The sequence below is a fragment of the Muscardinus avellanarius genome (genome assembly GCF_963383645.1).
Source record: "Muscardinus avellanarius genome assembly, chromosome: 1".
Classification (NCBI taxonomy): Eukaryota; Metazoa; Chordata; class Mammalia; order Rodentia; family Gliridae; genus Muscardinus; species Muscardinus avellanarius.
In genome coordinates, this window is record NC_137786.1 from 16,149,355 (window position 1) to 16,166,644 (window position 17,290).

A 17,290-nucleotide genomic window follows, 5' to 3' on the forward strand; every position below is an offset into this window, starting at 1 on the left:
CTCTGTACCAGAAACACCCACCTGATTACCCCTTAGATTCCTCACCCTCAGAAAAAAGAAACACATAAAAGGATTGCTTTAAGCCACTTAGCTTTGGAATGATTAGCTATGCCGCAGTATGAAACTGGAAATAGGTGGCATAGCATAAATAGAAGGAAGAAACTTTGACCCAGAATTAATCAGCAATGATGAGCCACAGAATTTTATTGGGCAGAGGAAGACAGGACAGATGTGTTTTAAGGAGCTCAGACTAATGTCGTGCTGCAGGATCACTGAAGGGGCAGGAGTACCTGGAGGCAGGGAGAGGGTTTCAGAGTGTTCTGGGCACCATGTGGACAATCTCTGGCAATAATGGAATTCTATTATTTATAGAAACATTTATCTATTTTAAAGTAAAATGTTTTGAAAGAGCAATTGTGACAATTTGGGGGAATTCATTTTAAAGATCTTGGCCTCTTAGTGAAGATCCTACTGAGTCATTTTATGGAATAGTGTATTTATCTCCTAGTAAATCTGTTTTGTAAATGTGGGTTTTTATTAATTGGTTCAATGACCTTATCTATTAGTCACTTTGTTATTATTTTTAATTTTTCTTTTGCTGTAGTGTGGAAACATTTCAGAATTCATTACCATCACATTATATAAAATTATTGAACTAACGATAAGCCTTTCCTTGAAAGATGTTTTAAAGTAGCATGTTTTAGTACACAATTTAGGAATGAATTGTAGACAGTAGACTTCAGTTCGCCATAATTAGCACACTTATGATATCTAGGTGGGGAGGCTTTCATACATATTCATATTATTGCTGATGCTTAATAGAAATCTCAGCCTGAAGCCCATGATTTGGGGGCATGTTCAGCCATTTATTTCTCTCACGAAGGAAAACTTTCTTGTTACATTAGAGAAAGGAGAAAAGTTTATCTCCATCGGCTCTTGCATGCCTGAGATGTACCGCTCCCTCACTCCAGGCACTGTTGCCCTTTCACATGCTTGACCATAAACCATCTCTCTCTCTCCACTCTTGCTCAGCATCTGGAGCCGCCTGACAAAACCCCTCAACTCAAGGCCTTTCTGCATTCAGGGACATTTGAGAGCTTTCTCTGGGATGCAGCATACTTCCTTCACTGTCTAGTGTTTTCATTCTCTACATCTTTACTGCAAAAGGTTCCAGAAAGTACCAGACTTTAGCAAATGGAGCTTACAGAAAAAAAAATTAGGCAGAAAAATATATAAACCATACACTAAATATTTGATTCCTTTTACCCCCAAACACTCTAGAAATTAAAGAGTTCTGTTAGAGTGCCCACTCTGGTCTTAGCCATGTGCCTGTCATTAAGAGAGACATCCTTTTATTCTCCACCAATGGAGCTTAATTCTCCTTTTCGGAGATACCATTCAATATCTATTATGAATACAGCTTGAGGATCCAGACCCCTTACATGTGTTTTCCCAGAGTCAAGAGTATTTATTTATTCAAGAGTAAGAAGGGAAGCCATGTGTGGTGGTGCACAATTGTAATCCCAGCATTTGGGAGGCTGAGGACAGGAGGATCACGTTTCAAGGACAGCCTCAGCTACTTAGTGAGGCCCTTTGCAACTCAGTGAGACTCTGTTTCAAAATAAAGAATAATAAATAGGGCTCGGGGTATAGCTTGGAGGTAGAATACCCCTGGGTTCCATTCTCAGTACTGCAAAAAAAGAAAAAAAGGCTAAGAAGGGGAGCACCAGCAGGAGGGTGTGTGGTGAAATTTAGCAGGCCAAGCATAGCACATGGTTCAGAGGGATAGAGCTCTCTGAGTTTTACTCCCTTACATGAGCATTCACCAGCAAAAATCGAAGGCTCCATATTCTTTAGATTGTACAACTTTCTCTTTTTTAATCCACCTTTATGAAGGCCCAATGCTAAGTATCAGAAATTATATAACCTAGCTCTCCACTGAGAAAGAAACATTCCTAACTGCTTATAAGTTGGAGATGCTGCTTTACATTTTTATTTCTAAGTATTTGTTGGTTTACTTAGCTTGGTGTTTTCCTCCACCCCTTCCATGTTTTGTTCTATCACATCAGTTTAGAGTTAGATATATCAGCTTGCCATAGTGATATATATCTGTAATTCCAGTGTCTACAGGCCGAGACAGGATGATTGCCAGTTTGAGGGCAGAATGAAAGACACTGTTTCAAAATAAAATAAAAACTATTCTGACTATTCTGGGATTTTTGTTGTTTCAAATGAATTTAAGAACTGATTTTTCTATGTCTGTAAGGAATGACCTTGGTAATTTCATGGGTATTGTGTTGAATCTGTTGGCTACTTTTGAAAGTATGGCCATTTTGATATTTGTTCTGTCTATCTTCTTAGGTCTTTTCTTAGATTTTTTTCTTCAATGTTTTGTAATTTTTTGTAGAGGACTTTTACCTTTTTGGTTAGTTTTATTCCTAAGTTTTTATTTCTTGTGAAATATCCTGAGTTGAAGTGATTTCTGGATTTTTTTTCCCAGTGAATTCATGGCTGGTACATGGAAAAGCTTTTGACTTTCTAAGAATGATTTTATTTTTTTATATCTTCTAAATTTGTTAAGTTCTGAAAGCCTTTTGGTTGAGTTTGTTGGGTCTTCTTAGTATAATGTCACCTGTAAATAGTGAAAGTTTTAGTTTCTATTTCCCTATTTGTACTCCTTTGATTTCCTTTTCTTGCCTTATTGCTCTGCCTAGAGTCTGAAGTACTATATTGAAAAAAAAGTAGTCATAATAGACATCCTTGTCTTGTTACTGCTTTTTAGGGGAAAATTTCACAGTTTTTTTTCATTTAATATGAGGGTGGCTATGGACCTATTGTGGATTGCCTTTATGATGTTGTGGTATATACCTTCTGTTTCGATTTTTTGCAGTGCTTTTAAAATAAATGGATGTTAAATTTTTTCAAATAATTTTTCAGTGTCTATTGAAATTATTATATGACATTTATCTTTTGTTCTGTTTATGTGATTAATTAAATGGATTGATTTTTGTATGTTGAACCAATCTTGCATTCCTGGGATAAATCCTACTTGGTATGATTTTCTTGATGTGGTTTTGAATGCGTGTTGCTAGTATTTTGTTTAGCAGCTTTGCATCCAAGTTCATAAATGATATAGGCCTGTGATTTTCCTTCCTTGATCTGTCTTTGTTTGGTTTTGGTATTAATGTGAGGTTGGCTTTATAGAATGTATTTGGAAGTGTCCTGTTTCTTTCTATCTTATTAAATAGATTGAGGAGTATCAAGATTAGGTCTTCTATAAAGATTTTGTAAAATTCACTTGGAAAAACATCAGGTTCTGGAAATAGCAAAAGTAGTTCTCAGCAACAATAAAACATGCAGGAGGAATCACAATAACTGACTTTAAAGTATATTACAAAGTCATATTAATAAAAAATCATGATAATGGCAGAAAAACATACATAGACCAATGGAACAGAAAAGAAGACTCAGAAACAAATCCATATACTTATAGCCAAATGATTTTTTATAAAAGGGAAAAAACATACACTGGAAAAAAGATAACCTGTTCAACAAATGGTTTTGACAAAAATGGTTAATCATATACAGAAAAATGGAAATAAAACCCACTTTCTCACTCTGCACAAGAGTCAATTTAAGATGGATCAAAGACTTGGAAATTAGACCAGAGACCTTGAGGCTTCCTGAAGAGGGTATAGGTACAACATTGCAACACATAGGCAAAAGTAAGAATGTTCTAAATAAGACCCCAAAGGCACAATAAATTAAAAGGCGAATCAATACGTGGAATTGCATGAAACTGATGAGCTTCTGTACAGCAAAGGAAACTATCAAGAACCTCACCCAAGAGCCAACAGAATGGGAGAAGATTTTTGCTACCTCTTTCTCTGATAGTGGACTAATATTGAGAATATACAGAGAACTCAAGAAACTCAGCACTAAGAAAACAACCCAATCAAAAAAATGGGCATGGGAACTAAATAGACACTTCACAAAAGAAAAAATTCAAATGGCAATAAATGCATGAAAAAATGCTCAACATCATTAGCAATCGAGAGATATGGATCAATTCTACCCTGAGATTTCACCTAATTCCAGCTAGAATGGCAATCATTCAAAACACATACAACAACAAATGCTGGTGAGGATGTGGAGAAGTGGGAACTCTAATACATTGTTGGTGGGATTGCAAATTAGTGCGATCACTTTGGAACAGTATAGAGGATCCTTAGAAAAATGGAAATGAATTTACCATATGATTCAGCAATACCACTTTGGGGTATCTACTCCCAAAATGGAAACCAAACTACAAAACTAATGAATGTGTATCTATGTTCATAGCTGCACAATTAGCAATTGCCAAACCATGGAATCAGCCAAGATGTCCATCAACAGATGAATGGATTACAAAACTGTGGGATATGTACCCAATAAAATTTTACTCAGCCATAAAGAAAAACAAAATTATGTCATTTACAGGGAAATGGATGGAACTGGAGAACATTATGCTAAGTGAGATTAGTCAGTCACAAAACATAAGAAATGTAGAAGCTAAGGGAGAAAATGGTTATAGAAGTGAATCTTTTAAGCCTTTGAAACCTTAAGCCTGTGCTAAAACCGTTTGGTTTTGCCACTGTCCTGTGAAATCAGCCATGGAGAAATTCAGTGTAAAGAAAGCAACATGTCACAAAAAATAAGAAATTGGATGCTCTCCATAATATGTGGAAGGTGTGGAGAATATGGGTCATAGGAGGAAATCTAGACAAAGAAGGAGATGGGCAAATAAGGTGACCTAATTGAGGGAATGGGAGGGGGGAAGAAAGAAATTTCCTAATGTGCATGATGTACATTAACAAACATATTAATCACTAAGCCAAGCATGAGAAGGAGGGAGGAGGGAGGAAAAGGAGTGAAAACTGTGTAAGGGCTAATTAGGTGATGTGTGCATGTATGCCTCTACCATCTTGTACTCCATTAAGATATATGACTACAATGCACCAATAAAAAATTTAAAAATACAAAAAATAAAAATAAAATAAAAAGGTTTGGAATGCATGCAGATTAAGGGTGAGGAGCTTCTGAGTTCAAGTCACAGTACTCCCCAGAACAAATTGATTGGCTGATGAGCCAACTTTATTTTTATACTTTTATTAGTTCATGAGAGTCTCACATCAGAGTACAACTCATAGTAATGGTAACATATGTGCACATAGCATTTGATAAGTTTTCAGCCAGCTCCCTCCCCATTCCTCCCTTTCCCACACAATACATTGGCATTGGTATTCTCATATATGTACAGAATATCATCAGTGGAAGTGTTTCCTTCATTAATTTTCATTCTTTGCCCCCCTGCCCAAGCCCTCCCCAAAACTACCTCCATTTCTCCACTGGGTCTTCTCCTCCACTATCTAAAATCCCTCTTATATCCTAATTACTCCCTAGTTTCCTCATATGAGCCAAAACATGACCCTTCACTTTCTGTGACTGGCTAATCTCAGTATAATACTCTCCAGGTTCATCTGTTTTCCTGCAAATCACATAATCTTGTTTTTCTCTATTGCTGAGAAGAATTCCACTGTGTATATATCTCATGATTTTGTAATCCATGCATCTGCTGATGGATACCTAGGTTGGTTCCATAATTTTCCCATTGTGTATTGTGCTGCTATAAACATGGATATGCATATATTAGTATGAAATTCTCATTATTTCCCTTTGGAAAGATACACAGGAATGATTTAACTGGATAATATATTGGATCCATTCCAAATTTTTTGTGAAATCTCCACACTGATACCCAAAGTGCCTGTATTAATTTGCAATCCCAGTATCAGTGTAGAAGAGTTCTTATTTCCTCACAACCCTGCCAGCATTTGCTGTTGTGAGATTTCTTCATGACTGTCTTTCTATTTGAAGCTAGATGGAATACCAGTATAGTTTTAATTTGCATCTCTCTGATTGCTAATGATGTTGAGCATTTATTATGTATTTTAATATGGCCATTCTCTTTAGTTACACAAAATATATAAGGATATATAGAAGTTAGTTCAATTTAAATATCAAAGACTCATAATCTTTCCTTGTCTGTGATAATGGATTGGTTTTACCATGAAATATAAATAATTCATGGATAACTTCTAATGCTTTCATTTTATCCAGATTTATATCCTGTTTTGTGATTTACTCACCAGTTTAGAATATGTTAAATGATTATGTTTTGTCATGTGAAAATTTGGGACAAGAGCATTCCATATAGAAAAAATGCACTTGCTGGATACACAGGAATGACTTTGCAATGTTTGAGGAAGAAAAAAGTTCAGTGTGGCTGGAGTCTGGTGTAGGTCTTCAATATCTTCCCAAAACATGTTTCTTTTTTAAGAAAGTAGAGAATAAAAGGGGGTGATTGTGATTCATTTTCACAATGTTATACTTTTATTTGAAAAAAAAACTGGGATTAAAAGTATGTTTTATTTGGAGTCCCTCTGGTAATTCAACTAGAAGGTAGTCTAGAGGAAGGGGAGGAATAAGAGTCAGTATAAATAAAGAAATTACTACAATCAGTTATATATGTACATATGTGAGAATACCAACATCAATCTCAGTACCCGGTATGGGGACGGGGTTGATGGGGAGGGAGCCAGGGGAAAGCACACCAGTGCTGTGTGTATGTTTGTCACTATCAACATGATTTATATTATGATGAGAGATTATAACTATAATGCATCAACAAAAGCACACACACACACACACACACACACACACATATATATACATATAACAACAATGATAGCTATTATGTTCAATATCATTAGCAATCATGGAGATGCAAATTAAAACTACATGAGATTCCATCAAACTTCAGATAGAAGGGTAGTTGTGTTGTTGTTGTACAGAGGATGAAATAAAATCCAGGGGCGTTCTACCTATGAGCTATACCCTCAGCCCTATTTTTAATTCTTTATTTTTTGAAGCAGGGTCTCACTAAGTTGCTGAGAGCCTCACTAAGTAGCTGAGGCTAGGCCCAAACCTGTGATCTTCCTGACTCAGCCTCCCAAGTCCTGGGATTACAAACATGTGCCACCACACCCAACTTAAAAAATAAATTTTTTTAATAAAGAATGTTTAGATCTCCTTCTTTTGATACACAACCATGTCTAAAAGTCACCTAATTTCAAGAAAAATTAGAGGGAAAAGGGGAATAATTGAGAAAGAAAGATTTAGGATATTTCACACCTCCTCATGGAAAAAAAATGATTCAACATTTTTCACCTGGGGTATTTTACCTGACTTTCTAACATGTCACTGTGGTTCAGTTGGAGGTGTTAATCTCAAATCTCTTATTTAGCTAATTTGTTATTTTTCTCCTTTCTGGGAATGCAAGCTTGTAGTATGCTTAATGGTTCAAGTGGAACAGAAAGACAAGTATATCATTAAAAGATTTTGAAAAAATAAATAGTAAAGGGAGGGTGGCATGATTTTTAGTGTCAACAGGTGAAAAATCCCCCTGGAGGGCATTGCAGTCCCCTGCCAATAAGATTCTTCCATCTGTCAATCACTGAGATGTCTAGACCCCACCAAACTCTGGAAATTCACTAAGGACACTGCTGATCAATTAGAGCTTACTGTTTTTCCTTTAGCAACATAAAACTCTGAAAAAGTATTTTTGAAGTGATTAAGGTATAACAACTGGTTCCATGAAGACTAGAATCAAATACTTTGTCTTTTGTTGGCCAAGATAATTATTTCTAGTTTATTAATTGGTATTCAGGTACTTTTTAACTTAAGAATGAATATGTATGTGTAAAATACTATGAGATAAGATAATCTTTTTCCTTTTGGGGAGCAGTGTAAAAATTAAATAATGGTTAGATTTTAAGTTTTAAGTTTATTATTTTCAATGACTAAGTTATCACTTTAATAAACACATGTGAGTTTTATTTGCTGGAAATTTTTTGTTATCTTTCATAAATTTTTAAATGGAAGACATATCGACTATAAAATATATTTGACTTTAAAATATTCATATTTAATTTTTTAATTGGATGTCATTTATTTACAAAAGAAAACTAGAAAGTCTTCCTTCTTTTCTCAGTTTACATGTGAACTTTTAGATTTTGTGTGTGTGTGTATGTGTGTGTGTGCATGTGTGTGTGTGTGTGTGTGCGCGCACGCTACTGGGGATTGAACCCAGGGGCATTTTACTTCTGACCTACACCGCCAGCCCAATTTTATTTTTTAATTTAGGTCTTGCTAAGTTACCCTATGCTGCTGGCCTCAAACCTGTGATGCTTCTGCCTTAGCCTTCCTAGGATGAACAAATTCAGAGAAATTTATGTAATGACTGAATTCTGAGTGATTGTCCTGTGTAAAAATAAAATAGATGTTAACTGAAGTGGCTAAAAATTACTGGAATTGCCAAGTAGTAGAATGATGTTCAAGGTAAAATAGAAGGAGATTTTTCCATCCATTTCTATACAGTCTGTTTACTTTGTTCAGATCTCAGTAATTTGGAATGAACGACTTCCTGCTGAGTAGAAAGACTTGAAACTTCCTCATTCTCAGTGCGCCATTACTACACAGTGAGTGTGACTCTAGTTCTTTACCTCATCCACAGTCATTTTGATGTCAATGTTGAACCTTAAAAGCAGAAGGCTAACCCCTAGAACCCTTGAATTTGGAAGCCACAGAGCTGCCACTGCTTGATCTATGGTAATAAAATTTTGAGATGCATTATATCTATAATTAGTAGATGGTAATTATTATTTTACATGTGGAGAAATTGGATATTTTAAAAATGACATAGACCTAATACTTGATAAAAAACAACTAGTAGGACAAATAGAAGTAGTTTCATATACAAATATCTTAGTGAAAAATCAAGTTGTTTATTTTTATTATAAAAAACCTTTCCAACCTATTTGTTATTTAACTCAATTTGATCCTCTACTTATGGGCGAATTTAATCATTCCAGTTTTGTCTGGGAACAGGGTCTAAGAAGTAAACATCCTTTTGATTGCTGTCATAAAGAAAGTCTTCGCTAACAACAATTAGATTTCCTAACCCATTATCATTTTTCACCCCAGTTTCCAAAACATAGCAATAATACTAGGCCAGAAGTAAATCCTCAATGACTGCCTTGTATTAGTGTGAAATCTGAAAAAAAAAATCTATCACCTATCCATATTTCTCTGTCCCCCTAATGCCCTGTTTTGTGAGGCAGAATTTTACTCTAATGTATGTGAATGAACCCGTTTTTTAATGCTAATTATTTTAAGTGTAACAGTCATATGCAGATGAGTGAATTTATTTTGAAGTGATGCATACATTTTTAAATATACTTTTATTGGTGCATTGTAATTACACATCAACATAATGAAGCTGAGAGTGATAGGGACCTCCGTGCACATAGGAAAAATTGTTCTAAAGAAGAGCAAACAAGTTAAAAAAATGGAGAAGATTTGAGTAAAGTCTAGAAGGCCTTTCTAGGGTAGAGGCACACAAGGGTGGGAGCTAGGTACGTAGGCTATATCTGGCTACTACTTCTCTCTCTGACTTTGGTGAACAAAATCTACCCGACAGGAACTTCAGAATGCAAAGTGGGGGCTTATGGGTAAACTGACACTGCACAGCTGAACTGAGCTAGTGAACATAGACAGGTCTCCAAAGGGGTCTCTCACTGCTTTGAAGCTTCTAGCTTCAATAAAAGGCTGCCCCTCAGAAGAAGCCGTGGCCTTTTTGGTGTTCAACACCTCTTGGCCCACATGCTGGAGAAGCTGACTCAGTAGCTCTGGCTGGAGCTGAAGTATCTTTTTTCTTTAATATACAAAGGAAATTTTCTCATTGAGGTTGGATATTCAGAAGAACAAAAGGTGGACCTGGCTTGGCATTGTGATGCAGTGATATTCTTTGACAAGTTGTTGCCTGAGTCTCATGACTTGTTAAAGTATAGATAGACTTCCTGCTATTGCTTTTACTTGAGTATTCAACAAATTAAAAAAAAATCACCACTTTGCTAATAAACTCCATCCAAAGCTATCTTTATAAATTTAATGGCTTTAACTTGTTTCAGTTGGTTGGTGAGTCTGCAGAAACTTTGGGGGAATTTCCCAGCTTTCCGTTACAGCAGAAACGACTTGGACCGTGCAGTTCCTTAATGACTTATTCTCAGGCGGTGTCCTGCCCAGTCCTTCTGACTCCATGACATTCTACTAACTTCTTCCTCTTTTTTTATATAATGGGGTTGGAACCCAGGGGCATTCTACCTCTGAGTGACACCCCCAGATCTATGTTTTTATTCTCTTATTTTGAAACACGGTCTCACTGTGTTGCAAATGGCCTCACTAAATAGCTGAGGCTGGTCAAGAACCAGGAGCCTCCTGTCTCATCCTCCCAAATGCTGGGATTATAAGCATGTGCCACCACACCTGGCTTCTTCCTCTGAGATCTTGACTGTCAGAAGTATTTAGTACTTTCCTTCCTTTTCATGATGACTCACAAAATTCATTAAATCTTAAAAGCGAATTTCATGGCTTTGGCCAATAATCTATTTATTACTCTGAGTTGTTTAAGAATAAGTAGCTGTTTGTACCTACTTGCAATACAATATTTTCTTGAATATTAAATGAAATAAAATACTAGCCGTTTTTAAATTGTTAATACTTATGTATTATTTAATGCCTTTGCTCTTTTAGATTCCACAGACTTTTCTCCCTCTTACCTGCTTTCCTTCAATTATGTGATTATTCCAAGAAGTGCTTTCAAAGAATAGAAACATTTTATATTAAAACAAAAGGTCTAATTGAAACCTATATTATACAAACTTTCAATATTCTAAAAATGAAAACTATCATATATCTTGTAGCATTTGAAATTCCATGAGTTGTCAAGTACATAATGTTTTGGGAAGATTTTATAAAATTTGTAATCAATTAGATGTTTTCTGGAGAGTTCTTTTTGAAAGATTTTATATTTATGAAGATTTCTTAGTGATTAATATTAATGTTTGCCACTGGCTAAGAAGTGATAGTCATTTTTCTTTCTCTACTTATATGCTGTACCTGATAGTCTGATTTTATTTATTCCTTACATAAAAATAAAATATGAATATGAAATCATTTAATAATCTAAATGCTTTTACTGGGTGTTTTATGAGCTGGTTCTGATCTTCTCCTGGTACAGCTTGTAAATTTCTTTCAGCATTCACTTATTTCATTAACAGGTATGAAGATGTAAGTATGAATATTTCATTGGTTTTATACCTTTGTTCCATTTTCTTTTCTTTTGCAGTTCTGAGTTATGAACCCAGGGCTATACCATGAGCTACACTCTAGCCCCTATCCCTTGGTTCTGTTAAGTTTTAATTTTATTATTTAGTTTGCTCTGTTTTTTAAAATTAATCAACTTGTATCTTGGTTCCAAGGGTATCATGATGTGAGAAAACAAAATAAGCAAAAAATGCAGAGAACTCTCTTATTTCAGAGTTGCTTAATTAAAACTAGTTTTGGAGACAAAAGACAAAAGCTAATTATTTCAGGACATAACACATGTAATTTTGGAGTGATGCACAAAATATCCCTGGGAATAGAGGAGGGGTATTTGTTAAGTTGGGTCCTGCACTCATGTGACTTTGTGTCACATGACCTCTGCAGGGCAAGGGAGGGGCTGAAACCCCCGCGAGAATTGGGCATTCCCGCGAGTAAACCCTCATCTCGCGAGATGCATGCCTTTAAAAGGAGAGCCCGTGTCCTCAAGCTTCGGACAGGCGCGCGGGCCCCACGGTGCCTCGCCCTGATCCCCGGGAGAGCCGTGCCATTAAAACTTTACACGCCATGTGTACCGGACCTCTCTCGTGTTTTTCACACTCCGCCGTACGCACATTATTTTTATTTTACTCGCATTTAATTTTTTATTTTACTTATCATTTGGTGCCGAACCGGGAGAACTCTTGGGTTCCTCCCCATTTTTTCTTTTTTTTTCGTTTTTTTTCGTTTTTTTCTCTTTTTCTTTTTACTCTCTTTTTGAGCCCTGGACTCTCCGATCCGCCAGCAGCTCGACTGTGAGGTCCCACACCAGCGCTCCGCTTGCAGGCGTTGCTCCCGCCACTGCTGCTTGGACCTCCTAAAACCGCCGTTCCCGCCTGCCCACGCCGCCCGCCGCTGGAATGGGACTGCGTCGCCCGCGGACTGCGCCACACCGCGCGCCTATGTCTTCTCCACGCCTGGCGTTGCTTAGACCCGCCTGCCGGGGCCGCCTGCCTCCTCCATCTAGGTGGCTGCCACTCTGCTAAACAGCCCCCAGCCCGCCAAGTCCAGCCCGCGCTCCAGCTGGTTCCTCCACTCGGACTCGCGCCCTGGCACCCTTCACCCTGTGCCTGCCCACCCCTGCTGCCTGGGCCTGGCCATTCCGGTAAGCAGCCACATGGAATTACTGGGGGGGGGGGTCGCCAGCTTTGGCCCGCCATCTTGGACACGTGGAATCACTGGGGGGCCGCCATCTTGGCCCCACCATCTTTAACCCCTCCCACCTCATGGCCTCACTGGAGGCCTCGCCATCTTTAACCCCTCCCACCTCATGGCCTCACTGGAGGCCTCGCCATCTTTAATCCCTCCCACTTTCCACTCCTAACCAATCCTAGGAGTCGGTGGCCATCTTTCCGGCCCGAGCCAGGCAGCTTGGCACTTGCTCTGCCTGCCAACTGCCTTCGCGGGCCAGGACCTCTGCCTGCCGCTTGGACCTCCTAAAGCACCGTTCCAGCTTGGTTCTCCGGTCACCGCCGGGACCTCTGGCCGGTTTGCCCCACCCGCCCCGAGCCAGGCTCACTGGCGGTGCTCCTCGGGGCCCAGCCTCAGCGTCTGGCGCGTGCCTGGAAGCCATTTTGTCTCCACGCCGCCTGCCCGGCAAGCCATGCCGCCTGCGCACCCCCACTGATCCCACCTGCGCCAGCCGCCAGTGCCGTCCACACCAGCCACCGGCATCCACGCGCCCCAGCTCCACCACGCTCCCAGCAGCTTCTCAGCGCTTCTGTCGCAGCCAGCGCTGGCTGGCAACACTTCACTCCGGTAAACTGCCTCCTTCCCTTGGTTAGCGGGTTCCGGACTTGGGTCTTCCGGTCCACTGGGACCCAAAAATCCAAGCGCTTGGTGACCCATTGTCCCCCGGTCCACTGGGACCACGCTGCGGATGACCAGGTCATCCTCCGGTTTTGAGAAGGAATGAAGACGTTCTTCCCTATCTCTTAACCTCTGTTTCCGAACGATTGAGCAGGGAAATCGGGGACGCCCATTTCCTGTTCTTCGTTTCCGCCCGTGAACCAATTATGGGGAGTCGAACCTTTATACTAGCAGATGCCCTGAGAGCCTGTCTGCCTTGATACGAGTTGGGAAATAGGTTGCAGTGGCCCAGGAACAGTTAGGAACTTTTATAAGCGGTCTGGTATCCCTCCAAATGCTCTCCCCCATCAGCTTCCATTTATTTTCCTGCCAGCTGCCATTTTGTGATGGCACATAGTCACTGCCTGGTGATGTCACAGTCACCATCTTGGCCTGCGCCAGACTGCAATTTTGCTGGGTGGCCCACTCGGGCGCGCCCTAGGTGCTGCGGGAAACGCCAGGCCGGGGCTGGGGCGACACTCTCTGTCTGCCTGTGTGGAGTCCGCGTTGCCATTCTTGCTAGACACCCATCTCGGGACGTGCTCTTTGTGATTATAGGTCCGTCGCAGCTGACAAAACCTTAACATAGCATCTAAGTTTTAATTCCAGAGAGAAACAGGCGGAAATGGAGCATACACTCCGACTTTGCCAAAAAGCAGATCCCTGGTAGCTGCCCTTTGGCTGGCGGTGGCAGCTCAGCCCCCTGGAGCGCCACCTACGTGTGGAGGACTGCAACAACAACTACCTCCAGGAGCCTGCCTCAAGTGGGGCAAAGCCACGCCTACCAATCAGACTGCTCGGCGTGTGGCCAGGAGGGCCACTGGAACAGTGCCCTTGGAAAAGGCCCTTGCCTGTTCAAGCCTCCTCAAGCGCACATCACTAAGCTGTCCAGGGTAACCTCCAATTCGCACTGCAGCTATGCACCCACCTGCACCCCCTTCTGGGGGACTGAACTCCCGACTCCTCCCGGCCTGGGGCCCCTGACGACGCCCCTTGACAGCAGGAAGAAGCTAGAGGGTCCAATCGTCATCCATTATCCCTACCATCAAAAGGCCGGAATGTTAAGTTGGGTCCTGCACTCATGTGACTTTGTGTCACATGACCTCTGCAGGGCAAGGGAGGGGCTGAAACCCCCACGAGAATTGGGCATTCCCGCGAGTAAACCCTCATCTCGCGAGATGCATGCCTTTAAAAGGAGAGCCCGCATCCTCAAGCTTCGGACAGGCGCGCCGGCCCCACGGTGCCTCGCCCTGATCCCCGGGAGAGCCGTGCCATTAAAACTTTACACGCCATGTGTACCGGACCTCTCTCGTGTTTTTCACACTCCGCCGTACGCACATTATTTTTATTTTACTCGCATTTAATTTTTTATTTTACTTATCAGTATTGAACAAGCAGGGAAGAATTCCAGAAAATAACACTTGAGCCTTTTATTCTACTTTTATTTTATTTCATTTCACTTTATTTTTGTGGTGCTGTAGATATACTCAGGAGTGCTATACTTCTGAGCTACACCCTCGGTGCTATTTATTTCTGAAACAGGGTCTTGATAAGTTACCAAGCTGTCTTCAAACCTTCAATTTTTCTCTCTCATCCTCCAAAAAGCTGGTATCATATGAGTGCACCACTGTGCCTGGCCATTTGAGCCTTTTATTAATACTGCTAACATGGTATATTCACATTGAAAAATACAAAAAAAAATAGAAAAGTGCATATTTGTGACATGATAACCTAAATTAGATCTTGAAGCATCTAAGAATAGCAGCAGAAAAACTGGTAACATCTGTATATATTTGAAAGTTAGCTAATGGTAATGTATTAATTTTTTAGTTTTACAGAATTCTTGTGCATATATAAACGTTAACAATGAAGGAAATTGATGAAGAATATCCAGGAATTCTCTGTATTATTTTTGTTACCTTTTGGTACATCTAAAACTATCCTAAAATTAAAAGTTTCTTTAAAAAGAGAAAACGTCTGTTTTTGTTTCCTTTGTTGATAGCGGAAATATACTAAAATTATGCTACATCACTTCCTACCCCTACCAATATAAGGTAATTTTTCAGGTAAATACACTCAGATTACTCCATTTTAAAAATGCCTACAAGATATTGTGTGAAAATTATCTAGACATTTTATTCTGTTGGTTTTTACTCCATTTTTATGACTTAGCAAATAATGTTGCAAAATGCATCCTTGCAGATATATTTATATGAACCTAAGTAAAAAAGAAATGTTTAAAATTGCCCCAATGTAAGAATATTACATTTTAACTGAAAATTGTTTTTAAAACTCTGTCTGGAATTCACAATGTAATGCTGTTTACATAATGGCAATGCTGCATTGCTCATACTCTTAATGAACTGGATATTATCATTTAAAATATTGCACTGTTTTGCAAAATAGACAGTATTTCAATTGAGCGGTGATGGAGTCTGTTAGTCAGCTTTACCTCACTGGGACCAAAATCCCTGACATAAACAACTTAAGGGAAGATTTATTTTAGTTCATGGTTTCAGAACTTTCAGCCCATGGCTGTCTGGTTCTATTGCTTTAGGCTTGAGTCCAAGCAGAATATCCTGGAATATGGGTATGGCAGAGGAAAGCTACTGAATTCATGGAGGCCTGGAAGCAGACAGAGAGAGAAAGAGAGGGAGAGGATGGGGCTGGGACAAGAGATGCCCTTCCAGGGCATGGTCACCTACTTCTCCCAACCATACCCCACTCTCTATAGTTTCCACCACCAGTCAGTCTTCCACTCAGCTATCACTAGGTTAATCATTCACTGAAGATATACGATCCCTCAGGATCCGATCTTTTCCCCAAATATCCTACCTTTGAACAATGCTATGCTGGGAATCAAGCCTCAACACATGAGCCCTTGGAGAATATTCCAGACCCAAAACACTCTATGGGAAAACGAATCTTAGCCATAGAAATAGGGCCTTAGGGAAGCATGGATGAGAGAATATCATGAAAAAATGCATGTACAGAGGAGAAGTTTAACTTTTTTGAAAATCTGGAGTTTAACATGTAGTTGTGGGACAACATCATGGTGGTGGCAGGTATCTCATCCTAAAATATTGGAATCCTTTGTAGCTCATTTATTGTAGTTTTGGGTACTGGGGATTGAACACCAGGGCATACTATCTCTGAGATATACTCTAAGCCCTTTTAATTCTTTGTTTTCAGCAAAATCTTGATATGTGGCTGAGGTTTTCCTTGAATCTGTGACTCTACTGTCTCAGCCTCTAAAATACTGGGATTATAGGCATGTGCCACTATGCTCGGCCAGAGTCCTTCTTAAGAGGACTGAATCTGGACAGGTTAGAAAGCCATTAAGGTTTTTACAAAGAGAAGAACATATTCTGATATTTACTTCATCAGTATTTCTATAAATGCAGTATAGGCACCTAGGTTAAATGGAGCTTAATTGGAAAACAGGATAATCAGTTTAAAGGTTCAAATATGATACGATAAATATAAATACTTAGACAAAAAATGCCTTTGAAAGGTAGCTTTAGAGACCAAAGCTACAGGATTTGGAGACTGGCTAGCTATGAAGGGTACAAGAAATGGAGAAGACAAGGATAAATCTGTTTTACTTGGCCATAAGTGGCAAAATTAGAGAGTAGAGGGGGGAAACAGTGAATTTTGATTTAGAAATCTATGAGATTCCTGTAGGACTGAAGACTTGAGCCTCCTTGAAGAGGGCATAGTTCCAACACTGCAACACATAGACACAGGTAAAAACTTTCTCAACAAGATCCCAAAGGAACAAGAAACTAAAAGGTGAATCAATACGTGGGATTGCATGAAACTGAAGAGCTTCTGTACAGCAAAAGAAACTTTAAAGAACCTCAACTGAGAGGCAACAGAATGGGAGAAGATTTTTGCCAACTACTCCTCTGATAAAGGACTAATATCTAGAATATACAGAGAACTCAAGAAACTCAGAACTAAGAAAACAAATACACTAATCAAAAAATGGGTGAGTGAACTAAATAGACACTTCACAAAGGTAGAAATTCAAATGGCCAATAAATGCATGAAAAAATACTCAATGTCATTAGCAATCAGAGAGATGCAAATCAAAAACACCCTGAGATTTCATCTACCTCCAACTAGAATTGCAATTATT